Source organism: Phacochoerus africanus, chromosome 7 (genome assembly GCF_016906955.1).
Source record: "Phacochoerus africanus isolate WHEZ1 chromosome 7, ROS_Pafr_v1, whole genome shotgun sequence".
In the NCBI taxonomy this organism is placed as follows: Eukaryota; Metazoa; Chordata; class Mammalia; order Artiodactyla; family Suidae; genus Phacochoerus; species Phacochoerus africanus.
Window position 1 is genome coordinate 25,803,547 of NC_062550.1, and position 15,598 is coordinate 25,819,144.

A 15,598-nucleotide genomic window follows, 5' to 3' on the forward strand; every position below is an offset into this window, starting at 1 on the left:
TTGTTGAACTTCTCATTTTGTTCTTGTATTATTTTTCTAATATCACTAAATCGTTTATCTATGTTCTTGTGCAGCAATCTGAATATCTTTAGAACAACTCTTTTGAATTATTTGTTGGGTAATTCCTGCATCTGCATTTCTTTGGGCCAGTTACTGGAGGTTTACTGTAATCCTATGGTGGAGTCATGCTTCCCTGATTTTTTGTGATCCTTATGGTCTTGTGTGTGCATTTGAAGAAGCAGTCATCTCTTCTAGACTTTGTAGTCTGACTTTAGTAAAGAGAGACTTTTTACCTGCAGGTGGGGGTACTCTGGAGTGTGCTGTGACTTGAGTCAAGTGGTGGTACTAGGATCAGGAGGATAAAAGCTGATGAAATCTCCGGGCGGGGGGTGGTGGTGTCTGTGAGGAAAACTGCTAGGTTTTTACGGAGAGCAGGTCACTGTGGACCATGATTGCTTCTGTTGTGTGGCTGCCACTGGTAGCCCCTGCTTTTCTTCTTTGCTCCTAGCTATCTCTATATATGTCAGCTTTGCTGGTCTGGGTGGCATGAAACCAATGTGGTACATTTGTGCAGTACACTAAAAGGCTGGGGAAGCTGATTTATTATCCCACTCTTCCTTTCCTAGTGAGGGGAACTCTTCCTAGTTGCAAATTTCCCTCTTGTTACTAAGCAACACCAACTTGGGGGATGGGGTGATGTAAGCAAAATGAGAACCAAAAATAGTGGAGTAAAAAACCTGAGAATAATGCACATGAAGAGCCATGAAATCTGATATTGGGTCAATATGGGGGTTGGTTACTACCCAGCTCCACAGTAATTTTCATGTCCCTAATCAACTTATTCTCAGATTCCTTAGCAGCTATACTCTTTGACTCCCCTCAGTACTCTGATTCACCCTTTCCTTCTTTTTTCTCAAAGGAATTTTAAGAAGGAATTCTTCTTTAAAAAAGCTTAATTTTATTTTATTATTTATTTTTAAATGACATACAGTTGATTTACAATGTTGTGTTATTTTCAGGTGTACAGCAAAGCAATTCAGATATATATATATATTTTCAGATTTTTATTTTTAATAACCTAGTAATATAGGTTATTAAAAATATTAAGTATAGTTCTCCATGCTATGTAGTAGATCCTTGTTGGTTAACTGTTTTATATATAGTAGTGTGTTTATGTTACTCCCAAACTCCTAATTTATCCCTCCTCCCTTCCCTTTTGGTAAATCTAAGTTTGTGTTCAATGTTGTAAGCCTATTTCTGTTTTGTAAGTTCATTTGTATCATTTTTTTAGATTCCACATACAAGTAATATCATATGATGTTTATTTTTCTCTGTCTGGCTTACTTCACCTAGTATGATAACCTCTAGGTCCATTCATGTTGCTGAAAATGACATTATTTCATTCATTTTTATGGCTGAGTAGTATTCTATCATATAAATATACCACATTTCCTTTATCCACTCCTCTTTTGAAGGATATTTAGGTTGCTTCCATGTATTGGCTATTGTAAATAGTGTTGCAATGAACATTGGAATACATGCATCTTTTTGAATTTTGGTTTACTCCAGATATATAGGATTAGGAATTATAGTCTTTTCCACCAAGAATTCCAGAACTTAAGGGTGGCATTACCTCAGGTTCCTGCCTTATGCCTCCTTATTCATTCTAAATGGCTTCTCTTCCAAGGTTATGTTTCTTTCCTTCTAATCCTCTCAGTGAGTTAGTCCCATCAATTATTGCTTCTCTCTTAAGTCTTTCTGATAGCTTTTTAGTTTCTTATCCTCAGCAACACCTCCTCTTACTCAACAAGTGCCTTCTTCCTTCTCTACTCCTTCTTCCATTCCCTCCATTCTAGGCCTTTATTATATAGATTGACTTAAGCTTTCCAACAGAAGCTTTCCTTTCTAGTCTCTCTTCAGTGTTCCCATCCTCTGCCCATTGTTCAATAATATTTATACTTTTTTGATACAGTACATTAACTTGTAATCTCTGTAAAGTAATACAGCAAAACACATCCAAAATCTAAAAAACTATCCATAACTTTGACACAGAAATTTTGTGGCTGTGAGTTTTTTCATCAATTTGCACAACAACACAATTTATAATAAGAAAAAATGGAAACACATAATAGAGATTTATTAGACTCACTGTTATTTAACATAGTTTGGAAGTCCTAGCCACAGCAATCAGAGAAGAAAAAGAAATAAAAGGAATCCAATTTGGAAAAGAAGTAAAACTCTTGCTGTTCGCAGAAGACATGATACTGCACATAGAAAATCCTAAAGATGCTATAAGAAAACTACTAGAACTCAATGAATTCATTAAAGTTGGAGGATACAAAATTAATACACAGAAATCTCTTGCATTTATATACACCAACAATGCAAGATCAGAAAGAGAAATTAAGGAAATAATCCCATTTACCACCACATCAAAAAGAATAAAATACCTAGGAATAAACTTACCTAAGGAGATGAAAGACAGTATTCTGAGAACTATAAGACATTGATGAAAGAAATCAAAGATGAACAAATAAATGGAAGGATATACCATGTTCTTAGATTGGAAGAATAAATATCAACAAAATGACTATATTACCTAAGGCGATCTACAGATTCAGTGAAATCCCTATCAAATTACCAATGGAATTTTTCAGAGAACTAGAACAAGAAATTTTAAAATTTCTATAGAACCACAAAAGACCTCAAATAGCCAAAGTAATCCTAAGAAAGAAAAATGAAGCTGGAGGAATAAAGCTCCCTGACTTCAGAATATACTACAGGAGTTCCTGTCATGGCACAGTGGTTGACGAATCTGACTAGAAAACATGATGTTTTTGGGTTCAATCCCTGGCCTTGCTCAGTGGGTTAAGGATCTGGTGTTGCTGTAAGCTGTGGTGTAGGTCGCAGACTTGGCTCTGATCCCACATTGCTGTGGCTCTGGTGTAGGCTGGCAGCTACAGCTCCGATTAGACCCCTGGCCTGGGAACCTCCATATGCTGTGGGAGCGGCCCTAGAAAAGGCAAAAAGACAAAAAGACAAAAGGAAAAAAAGGAGAGAGAATATATTACAAAGCTACAGTTATCAAAACAGTAATGGACTGGCATAAAACAGAAATATAGATCAATGGAAAAGGATAAAAAGTCCAGAAATAAACCCCCACACTTATGGTCAACTAATCTTCAACAAAGGAGCAAGAATATACAATGGAGAAAAGACAGACTCTTCAATAAATGGTTCTGGGAAAACTGGACAGCTACACGTAAAAAGAATGAAATTAGAACATTCTCTAATACCATACACAAAAATAAACTCCAAATGGATTAAAGACCTAAATATAAGACTGGATACTATAAAACTCTTAGAAGAAAACATACACAAAATGCTCTTTGACATAAATCACAGTAGTATCTTTTCAGATCCACTTCCCAGAGTTATGGAAATAAAAACCAAGATAAACAAATGGGATCTAATTAAACTTAAAAGTTTTTGCACAGCAAAGGAAACCATAAACGAAACGAAAAGACAATTCACAGAATGGGAAAATATCTACAAACAAAGCAACTAACAAAGGATTACTCCCTAAAACATACAAGAACACAAGTAACTCGATATCAAAAAAATGACTCAATCAAAAACTGGGCAGAAGATCTAAACAGACATTTCTCCAAAGAAGATATACAGATGGCCAAGAAACACATGAAAAGGTGATCAGCACTGCCAATTATTAGAAAAATGCAAATCAAATTTTCAATGCAATATCACCTCATACCAGCCAGAAGGGCCATCATCAGAAAGTTTACAAACAGTAAATGCAGAAGAGGGTGTGGAGAAAAGGGAACCCTCCTACACTGATGGTCGGAATATAAACTGATACAACAACCACTATGGAAGACAGTATGGGGGTTCCTCAAAAAGCTAAAAATAGAACTATTGGTCTGGGAGCAGGTGGAGGGAAGACAAGTACCACCAGAGCTCCTAAGAGCTGGGAGCTGCAGACACTGACAACAGTGATGCTCTGAGAAGGTGGTCTGAAGGCCTGGGACATAAATTCAAACACAGGAGTTCCTGTCGTGGCTCAGTGGTTAGCGAATCTGACTAGGAATCATGAGGTTGCAGGTTTGATCCCTTGCTCAGTGGATTAAGGATCCAGCGTTGCCGTGAGCTGTGGCATAGGTCACAGACGTGGCTCAGTTCCCGCATTGCTGTGGCTCTGGTGTAGGCCAGGGACTACAGCTCCGATTAGACCCCTAGCCTGGGAACCTCCATATGCCGCAGGTTTGGCTCTAGAAAAAGACAAACAAAAAACAAAAAACATCCAAACACAGATCTGGGAGGGGTCTACAAGGCTCTGATTTGTAGGTGAGGGCATGGGACAGAGGGGGTCTGGGAGCTGGGATGACCTGGGGCCTTGAGGCTCTCCTAAAGGCCCAGGAAAGAGACAGAGCCATTTGGGGCAGGGTGGGGGGTCTGGGAACTGTTAAGGATAGTATGCAATACAATCAGGGCAAAAGTTTGTGGGTCTAAGTGAAAAAAAATAAAGGTTTAGATACTTTAGTGACCAGAGGATACAGATTTCTGACAATAAAGAGGAAGCTGGCTGCGCTGAAAGAAAATATTTCGTAATGAGATAGAATATTAACTCAGGTAGTCAGTGCAGGAGCTTGGGCTCTGATACATTCATTTGATATGGATATTGATTAACCTTTGTGGCTTAAGGGCTCCAGGGAATAACACCTCCACAGGCCTTGTTTTATTATAGCAAATTGTGCATTCCCCACAGACTATGTTTACTATAGGAAATGTGAATCTCTACCCATGCCTCAACTGACAGAAAATAAATGAGAGGAAAGGTGACTTAATCTAAGGGAAGAAAAGGACAAAGAAACCATAAAACTCAAGGGACATTTCTAACCCTAAACCCCCTACTGGACAAGGACCAATACAGGTAATTGAGCAAGGCCAATGGGAGAAAACCACATCTTTCTGGACCCTACATTGGTGCCCCTCCCCACCTTTAAGAAATAAAAATCCCTATAGGACAATAAAGAAGGGGGTTCTTCTCCCTCCTCCCAGCAACCCTGGGAGCTATTTGCTTTCCTTTAATAAAGACTTTGCTTGATTGTTATAAAAAAAAAAATAGAACTACCATGTGATCCAGTAATCCTACTCCTGAGTATGTATCTGGAGAAAATCATAATTTGAAAATATACGTGCACGCCAATGTTCAGCACTATTTACAATAGCCAAGACATGGAAGCAACATAAATACCATTGACAAAGAATGGATAAAGAAGATATGGCACATTCATACAATGGAATAATATTCAGCCATAAAAAAGAATGCATATATATGTATGGCTGGGTCATTATGCTGTACAGCAGAAATGGACACAATACTGCAAATCAACTATAATAAAAAAATGAAGTAATGCCATTTGCAGTAACATGGATGGACCTATGGATTATCATGCTAAGTGAAATCAGACAGAAAAAGAAAAATATCATATATTCCACATATAACTTATATTTTACTTATATGTGGAATCTTAAAAAATGATACACATGAACTTATTTACAAAACAGAAACAGACTCACAAACTTAAACAAACTTGCGGTTAACAAAGGGGAAAGGAGGCGGAGAGGGATGGATTGGGGTTTGGATTTGGCATATGCACACTATTGTATATGGGGTGGATGGTAAACAGGAACCTGCTGTATAGCACTGGGAACCCTATTCAATAGTCTGTGATAACCTATATGGGAAAATAACAAAAAGAATGGGGTATGTGTATACGTATAACTGAATTACTTGGTTGAACAGCAGAAATTACCAGGACATTGTAAATTCACTACATGTTCATAAAACTTTTAAAAATGCATAAAAGAGCAGAGAAAAAAGAAGGAAAAAATTTGCAGCCTGGAAATCTTGAATAGCAACACTTTTTATTTTGACAAATTCAGTTTTGAAGAATCAAGATTCATCTATTTCCAAATGCAAAGCTGCTAATACTGGATCTCCTCTCTACCAAATACATCCAAATTTTTGCCAAACACTCTCTCTCCCCCCCCCTTTTTCTTTTTGGTTCCTAGTCGGATTCATCAACCACTGCATCATGATGGGAACTCCATCAAACACTCCTTTTTAAAGCAACATGACCAGAACAGGGAGCTCAATATTAATTCCTAAACCTGACAGACTCATCCTGCTTTCCAATTTTTCAAATACGTTCCTCAAAAACCTCTTAAATAACTAACTTTCAGAATTATTATTATTATTTTGTCTTTTTTTTGTCTTTTCTAGGGCCACACCCGTGGCATATGGAAGTTCCCAGGCTGGGGTCCAATCGGAGCTGTAGCCATCGGCCTATGCCAGAGCCACAGCAACGCGGGATTTGAGCTGTGTCTGCAACCTACACCACAGCTCATGATAACGCCGGATCCTTAACCCACTGAGCAAGGCCAGGGATCAAACCCACAACCTCATGGTTCCTAGTCAGATTCGCTAACCACTGAGCCACAACGGGAACTCCCTTTCAGAACTATTTTGAAGGTTAATCTTTATAGGAGTCTTGTTAATAAACTGAGCAGATCAATTTAGGTAAATCAGAAAATAATCAAAGAGCAAAGTAAACATAACCTTAAACTGTTTGAGTCTGGAAGAATTTTCTTTCGGAAGGGTAGGACAGATTCTTGCCATGTGGCTGTACCTGGCAGTGCTTGTGAGCTTGTACTACCTCTTGTGCTGGTACCAGTAGCAGCAGGTGATGAGCTGCCTTGGGAACAAGTATGTCTTCATCATGGGCTGTGACTCAGGCTTTGGGAATCTGCTGGCCAGGCAGCTGGACCTGCGGGGCTTGAAGGTCCTGGCTGCATGTCTGACAGAGCAGGGGGCCCAGCAGCTGAGGAAGCAGATGTCAGACAGGCTGGAGACGGTGCTCCTGGACGTGACCAAGACAGAAAGCGTTGCTGCAGCCACTCAGTGGGAAAAGGAGCATGTGGGAGACAGAGGTATGCCCATGGGAGTCTGTCTATTGGATAGGCTGCTTTGGCTTCAATGTTTCAGAATGTGCAGATAACATGCCAGGTGAAAATCTGGGAATCAGGTTGAGGACATATTAGGGATGTGTTTTCATTTACATGAAGGCTCACATACATTAGTATTCATGGAGTAAATGAATAAATATTTATATTTGGGACTGCCCTAAAAATGTCAGGTTGTGTGGCACATGCATATTTTGGGGTGGAAGGCAGAAGGAAGTTTACTGATGGTGAGGAAATAGGTTTAACAAATGAGTATGCATCTGGAGGGAAGAGAGAATGAAGGATAGTAAAGCAATGAGGGAAAAGAAAGAGGTGACTGTGGTGCAGAGACTCTGATTTGCAGAAAATTCAGAGTTAAAATGTTAACTCAGCCATATTCAGGTTGCCATTATGCTACCTATATATCTCTGCATATGTCTTTTCCTGAGAACAGTATAAATTTGCCTTTTTCAAACTTAACTAATGATGAGAATCAGAAAAACCTACTACATCCAGGGAGGCTTCTGGGAATATTTACTGTTCAGTCAGTGCCTATAGATGAATTTATGATGAGGCAATTTTAAGAAAATAAGTGAGATTCAGTTATACCCAAACTCTGGTCACCAAGACCCAAGCAACATCTTTCTGTGTAGTGTCCCCTCTTATTAGTGCTGGGATGAGTTTCTGAGGAAGTACAGGCAAGTAGCAGAGAGGGCTTCCTGAGAGCCTAAGGAGGTGCCTGACCTTTGGCAAGGGAGCAGTCGTATCTCCCAGTTTTCTAGAAGAAGGTCCAGGGCAGACCATTTTGGATCTGGAAGCAGAGGTTCGAGCAAGGACAACAGAGTGAGCATCCTGAAGACTAGTAGCTGTAGGTGTTGCCTCTTTCTTCCTTTCTTGCATTTACCTAGCCTCGGCCCCAGTGCATCCTGGGCAAGAACTCTTGAATGAGGAGTTCCCGTCGTGGCACAGTGGTTAACGAATCTGACTAGGAACCATGAGGTTGCAGGTTTGATCCCTGGCCTTGCTCAGTGGGTTAAGGATCCAGCATTGCCATGAGCTGTGGTGTAGGTTGCAGACGCAGCTTGGATCCCGCGTTGCTGTGGCTCTGGCGTAGGCCGGTGGCTACAGCTCCGATTGGACCCCTAGCCTGGGAACCTCCATGTGCCATGGGAGCGGCCCAAGAAATGGCAAAAACACACACACACACACACAAGAACTCTTGAATGAGAGCACAGGGAATCCCTGAGAGAGAGGCTGCAGCCAAGGAAAGGCATGCTGTGGGTCCCACCACTCATGCTGTGCTTGCCATGAAGGAACTAGTGTTTTCTCTGTAATTCATTCTCAAGTTCTGCCTGGTCCTTCCTTGCATAGCCCTCTCACTCCTAGGTCTGAGAGAAGATCAAGAATTAATCCCACAATATTGAGTAGAGTTCCCTGAAAAGGAATGGATATATGTATATGTATAACTGATTTACTTTGCTGTACACCTGAAACTACCATATTTGTAAATCAACTATACTCCAATAAAATTTATTTAAAAAAATTAATTCCCTCTGCTCATGCTGTGTGGTCCTCTCATTCCCAAGGGCTCCAGTCCCTGGCAGCGCTAGAGGACAATCCTTTATCATCCTTTTGTGGAAGGCCCTGGGACCATTTTGTTGGGGGGGGGTGTGGTTTAAAATGCCTTACTTTGGGGCTTCTGCAACAATGCTTGTTCACAATTGCTGAGAGCAGTATCATTTTCTAGTTTAAATTCATGACACAAAAACTGGTTAAATTTTTTGTCTGAGCTTCATAGCTACTGAGACCAAATAAAAGAAGACAAGATATTGCTTCACTTCAGCTTGGATGTCCAGCAGGTTACTGTGGAGGACTTGTACCACATATCAGATAAAGTGCATTGCAATGCATCCATACCCACTTAGAAAAAAGATTTTCTCTTAGTTAAAAAAGTATATATATATTTTTTTGTCTGTGCCTGTGGCATGTGGAAATTTTGGGGACAGGGATCAAACCTGTGCCACAGCAGTGACCCAAGCCGCTGCAGTGATGCACACCAGATTCTTAACCCGCTGAACCACAAGGGAAATCCTAAAAATAAATTTTAAAATAAAGTTTTTTTGAATATAAACTAGTGCTAAAAATGAAACCATCCATCTATAATTCGTTTTAATTGGTGATTGGCTGTGACTGTGTAGCAATCATCATAAATACTCAGAAATTCTGTTGATGTGAGAAATTTTAGTTCCTAAATTGTTTATAGAAATATGAACCATTACATTAATGAGGTTGACATATATTTTGGAGAAATTTTAACCTCTAAATTGTTTACTGAGCAATGAAATCACTAATAAGGTTGACATATATTTTGCAATCATTTATTTCAATAAGTATTCTATTTGGCTACTTTATTTCAAGATCCTGGAGTAAATAAAGACTTTCTACTGCCTCATGTATCTCCATAAACACCTGAATATTGCTTAGGCCCCAGGAAGTGTGTTTCCTTCAAATTTTCACTTTTCTCTCCCCCCTCTTGTAGTAACAAGAGAAAAATGAAGAAGGGGCTTGCCCTTTTCAGAGATAAGTCTGCATGTTACTGAAAGGGTGAAGCCTCAAGACCTCAGACCCGCTACAGTTTCCTGTGATTACATTCTTCTTCTTTCTGCATCACTGAATTGGAGCCTTTCCTTTAAAGGCCACCTGCCACAGCATGAAGTTGTCTCTGTAAATCCAGTTACACATACTTTTCTAACTCTTGTGTTATTTAATCTTAATTGTAATAATTACTAATGTGTTCCTTTTTCCCAACATAACTTTTATTGCAAATAGTTTTAAATTCCTTGAGAGAAAGATTGATGCCTTAAAAACCATTTTCATATGTACTATTTACACATATGGTCTCCTATGAGACTGGATGACACTGGCAATTAAGAACCAGTGACTATCCCTCAGGTGCTGCCTGCCAGCCCAGACAAAGCACAGATCCCTCACTCTCTTCCTTTTGAGAAAGGCTCTCTGTAATGGGAGCTGGCTTCTGTTGGGATTTTGAGCCAAGGGCAAAAATTGTGGCAGATATCACTTCTTTTCTATTCACATCTGATGCCCTCCCCCCACCTCCCCCCAAGTTCTAAAAAACTAAAATGGGGAGAAAATGTAATATTATCAAAGAAAAAGTAATACTGATATTGGGGAGTCGTTACTTGAGGACCATTCTCACAAAGCAAGACTGAAGATTCCTTCTCTTCCAGTCTTTTTGGGTTATGAGGACTTGTGAGATGATGAATGAATGTGAAATTTAAGACTTTCTCCTTTGTTCATTTTTATAAATTACAATCTGTTTTCCCTGAATCATTGACCCATTTACAGGACTCTGTCACCTAGTCCAGCTCACTCTGCACCTTGCCCAACACCAGCAATTCTTAAAAAGGATGTGTGAAAGCACCAGGAGATGTCAAAAGTTATGGGGAGAGTGCAGCAATTTACTGGTTAAAAATTAATATTTGAGTTACAAAGGTTGTACAGGATTCAAGATGGACTGGGAAGAAGTAGAGATTATTTGTGACCTCATTCTGTTGGCCACTCACATTCCAATAGTTTTTTAAAATTAAGGAAAGGGGTAGCACTATCATCTCTCGGCTGTGGGACAGTACCAAAGCTAATATCTTAGTCATGATTCCATACTGCTTCAGGATATCGCACCCAAGACTTAATGATTTTAAAAATAAACAATTTTTGGTCCTGTTGTTAACTGAGCTCTGCAAGTTTTTCAAAGCAAAGACAGGAGCAAAGAGCCTCACGCCTGCTGGGCTCATTAATTTCCTAGAAGCCTGAGGCATCTCATGCTTGCAATCACCACCTCTTCTCTTTCCAGCTCACTCCATCTCTCCCCCAGATCCTAAATCTTGAGCCTACCAGGACCTCCAATCCATTGATCCAACCACCTTTTCACAAGCTTCCATATGCACTTGTTCTAATGCACAAGTGAATGGACTGGATTTACACAGAGGGAAGGCAGGGCAGACTATGCTGGTGAAAATAATAGTAGATGGGTAGAGGAAGTGGGAAGAGTCAGGGGAAATTCTCTTCTGCTTGCTTTCAAAAGAAAATTAGACTATGTCAAAATTCTACTCAAAGCCTTGCAGTTGTTTCTCTTTTCACCTGAAGTAAAAGCTAAACTCTTTTTTTTTTTTTTTTTATGTCTTTACAGGGCCGCACCCTTGGCATATGGAGGTTCCCAGGTTAGGGGTCAAATTGGAGCTGTAGCTGCTGGCCTATGTCAGAACCACAGCAACACCAGATCCTAGCTGAGTCTGCAAACTACACCACAGCTCATGGCAATGCTGGATCCTTAACCCACTGAGCAAAGCCAGGGATCGAACCTGCGTCCTCGTGGATACTAGTCAGATTCATTTCTGCTGAGCCACAGTGGGAACTCCAAAGCTAAACTCTTTAAAGTGGACTACAAGGCATTGCATGGTCTGGTATCCCACTGCTTCCCTAACCAATTCCCTAGCTATTGCATTCTGCCCCAGACACAGAGGCCAGGCTTCCTCCTTCTGCCTTGTGGCATTTATTGCAGCTATTTTTCACCTAGAAATATATGCTCCAGAGTTCTCTTTGATCCATTTTCCTTCTGTAAGTTTTGTTCGCTTTGTAACTTTTCAAGGAATCTTGTCCTGACCACCTGATTCAATACGGTTACAAACAATCCTCACCAGCCAATCCAACCCTGCTCACTTGCTTTTTCAAAATCAAATTTTTTTTATTAATGTATCATTGATTTACAGTGTTGGGTCAATTTCTGCTGTACAGAATGGTAACCCAGTCATATGTGTGTGTGTGTGTGTGTGTGTGTGTGTGTATCAATAGATAGATAGATAGATAGATAGATAGATATAGATTCTTTTTCTCATACTATCTTCCAATCATGTTCTATTCCAAAAGACTGGATACAGTTCCCTGTGCTATGCAGTAGAACCTCACTGCTTATCCATTCTAAATGTAATAGTTTGTGTCTACCAACCCCAAACTCCCAGTCCATCCCAGCCTCTCCCCCCTCCCCCTTGGCAACCATAAGTCTGTTCTCTATGTCTGTGAGTCTGTTTCTGTTTTGTAGATAGGTTCATCTGTGCCATATTTTAGATTCCACATATAAGTGACATCATATGGTATTTGTCTTTCTCTTTCTGACTTACTTAACTTAGTATGTTCACTTGCTTTTTAAATCCATTACTATTTATCACCTTATAATGTATTTTATAATTTACCAGTCTATTGGATTTATTATCTTCCTTAAGAGAATGTAGTTTGAAAACTGAAATTATTTTTAAATGTTTCCTATTTCCACCTAATATTCTTTGCTTCTACCAGGCCTCTGGGGTTTGGTGAACAATGCTGGCATCACTCTGCCAGCTGCCCCGAATGAATGGCTGACCAAAGATGGTTTCTTAAAGATCTTGAATGTGAACTTGATTGGCCTCATCAAAGTGACCCTGAGCTTTCTACCCCTGATTAGAAAGGCCAGGGGAAGAGTAGTCAACGTTTCTAGTCCAGCTGGGAGAGTATCTATGTTTGGTGGTGGCTACTCCATTTCTAATTATGGTGTAGAAGCTTTTTCTGACAGCCTGAGGTAAGGACCAACCTCTGAGGAAGACTTGACTGTGGCTGGGAGTATATTCAAGAATGATAGGCCTGAGTTCCAGATATATAGGGGTCTACTAAAATGAGGTAACTTGGAAATGGAGTGTCTAAATCTTTTGATAATATAAAGTAATACATAAGGAAATATTAAAAATATATTAGGACTTATTTTATATTTATTGCCATTCCTATAAGATTTCTACATATTTCAAACAAATTTAATATATTTCTGTAAGACATATATATGTATATATAAATGAATATATATTACATATATACATATGTATAAAATATGTGAATATAACATATTATGTATATAATGTACACTCCACATAGGAATGATAAGAATCTGTCACTAAAAAAATTATTTGCCTTACTAATTAAGGGCATTAAGTTGCAAAGCCTGACCAATGGTTCTCATGAGGGAAGAATAAACACTGGTGGGTTAATTTAAAGGCAAAGCTTTGTGCTAAGTCCCCTATTTACTCCTCACAGAAAACCTGTGAGTTAGACATGATTCTCTATGGTCAAGTATGAGGTTGAGCCAAAACTGAACTCAGTTTGTGGGTGAAAAAAACCTCTGTAGTGGGTGTACTGCAAGCATGAGTACAGGTATGTACAGGTGCACAGAGGCACTGATGAAAGGGTGGCTGAGCTTTCCCTGGGGCAGAGAAAGGCTTCACAAAGGAACTGAGTTCTAACCTTAGCAGGTAGGTAAGGAGGAAGAGGCAAGAATAGGAAGGGGCTCAGGGGTTCTGGGAGCTGTCACAGAGGGTGGATCTGTGAGAGAGGTGTGGGATGGGCAGGAAAAGGCAGTACCAGCACTTTTTGCCCAGGTCTGAAGCCTTTCAGAAAGCAATCTGTGGGTGCTGTCCCTTTAAATTTCATTTGAACACCTTCCTCAGATGCCTAGGTGTGCTCTTTCATATTCTCCCTTGACCTCAATGCCTTTCTTCAAACATTTTGCCTTGGGCATTCTTTGTTTAAGTAGGAATGATTAGGCTATAGACTAATGCCATTTCCCTGTGTTTCAGAAGGGAGCTCTGTGCTTTTGGTGTTCACGTTGCTCTCACAGAACATGGGAAGTTTAAAACATCCATTTTCCCTGAAAATACACAGAATATCCTCAAGGGGATCTGGAGTCAAGTGTCCCCAGAGGTGAAGGAGAGCTATGGAGAACAGTACTTTGAAGGCTGTGAGTACTTCCTCTATCCCCTCAGAGCAGGGATGGCAAAGTTATTAACTTCTTGATCACTCACTATGTGCCAGCGTAAGGCCAGGCTGCCTTGGAGCTGCCCCTCCTGTCTTGCTCAGGCTGTTGGTTTCCCCTGAGCCCCAACACCCAATCAATATACATGAGCTTCACGCTCATGTGGAAGAATAAACTTGATCGATCCTCATAACCTTGGAAGGAAGGTGCTAGTGTTATTCCTCATTTACAGATAAGGAAATTGAGGCCTGAAATGTTGAGTGATTTCCCAAGATCCCTCAGTAAGTAAGTAAGTAAGTAGCAAAGTGAGGAATCTAATCCTGGCAATGTTGCTCTAGACAACTTTAGCCCAATGGAAATATAATGCTAGCCACAAATGTAAGTCATATATGTAATTTCAATTTTTCTACTAATAACATTAAAAAAAACAACATATGGGTGAACTTACTCCATTACAGACTATATCCAGAATACTATAATTTCAACAAGTCAATACAAGAAATTACGTTGAGATATTTTCCATTCTTTCTTCATACCAAGTTTTTGAAACCCAATATGTGTTTCACATTTATTGCACATCTCAATCAGACTAGCCTAGCCACATTTCTTATGCTCAATTGCCATGCGTGGCTTGTGGCTGCAGTGCTGGGCAACACAGCTGCAGAGCCTGTGCCCTGAGACCTGCACCCTCATACACAGCTCTCCAGCAGCCACCACGCAGCCATCAGACTTAGAGTACAAGACCATCCTCCTCCTTCTCTTCTTCTTTTTAAATAAATACACAAAAAGAAAAAAAATCTTTAATCCCACATTCAGATATAACTACCATAACATTACGATACATATAACATTTTCCTTTATAAATATACATCTCTAAAAGGCAACTTCATTCTTTTGGTCGCTCAGGTCAAAACCGTCAGGGTCAGTACTGACGCTTTTTCTCTTATATACCACATTTAATTATCAGTTTATGTTTGTAATTTCTGACCATTCTCACCATCTCTAAATACTACCTCAAGACCATCTTCTTATCCTGTACTCTCTTATCCCTCCAATACCTTTCGTACTTTGTATTTTCTCTTGCTTCTTTTCATGTTAATATGTTACTACGGTTCTAACATTTTTTTTTTCTCTGTAACATATTGCCAGTATTTTAATAGACTCATTTCTAAAGGAAAGAAGAATCTGAGCCTGATCACCAATTGTATGGAACACGCCCTGATCGCTGTTCATCCTCGTACCCGCTACTCTGCTGGCTGGGAGAGCAAATTCTTCACTCTCACTCTATCTTATTTACCAACATCTGTGGCAGACTTCATTCTTAGTCCTATTTTAAATGCGGTCAGACCTGCCGATGCTTTGCAGTTTTAGTTCAACCTAAACACTTGATTCTAGATGGGTGGGCAGCAGGGAGCAATAAGTCAGATTTTCCTCTTGAAGGGAGAAAGAACAAGAGTTCTAAAGTGGAGTATCCAAAAATCAAGCCATTATGATCATACACCAGGGTCCTCCTAAGTTGGAGATTTCCTATACACATGAATATCACTACCATTTAAATAGTATGCTAAAAGTGTCAAACGTGTGTACTGTATAGCACAGGGAATATTCAATATTTTGTAATAATCTATGAGGGAAAGGAATCTGAAAAAGAAATATGTATACATATCTATATATGTATATATATAACTGAATCATTTCACTGTACACCTGAAACTAACACAAAGT

The 15,598-nt window shown here is 39.6% G+C and overlaps 1 pseudogene; it reads left to right on the forward strand.

The window, feature by feature from the left end:
- Positions 1-6,698: 6,698 nt before the first annotated feature.
- Positions 6,699-15,244, forward strand: LOC125130387 (retinol dehydrogenase 16-like; annotated as a pseudogene).
- The last annotated feature ends 354 nt before the right edge of the window (positions 15,245-15,598 follow it).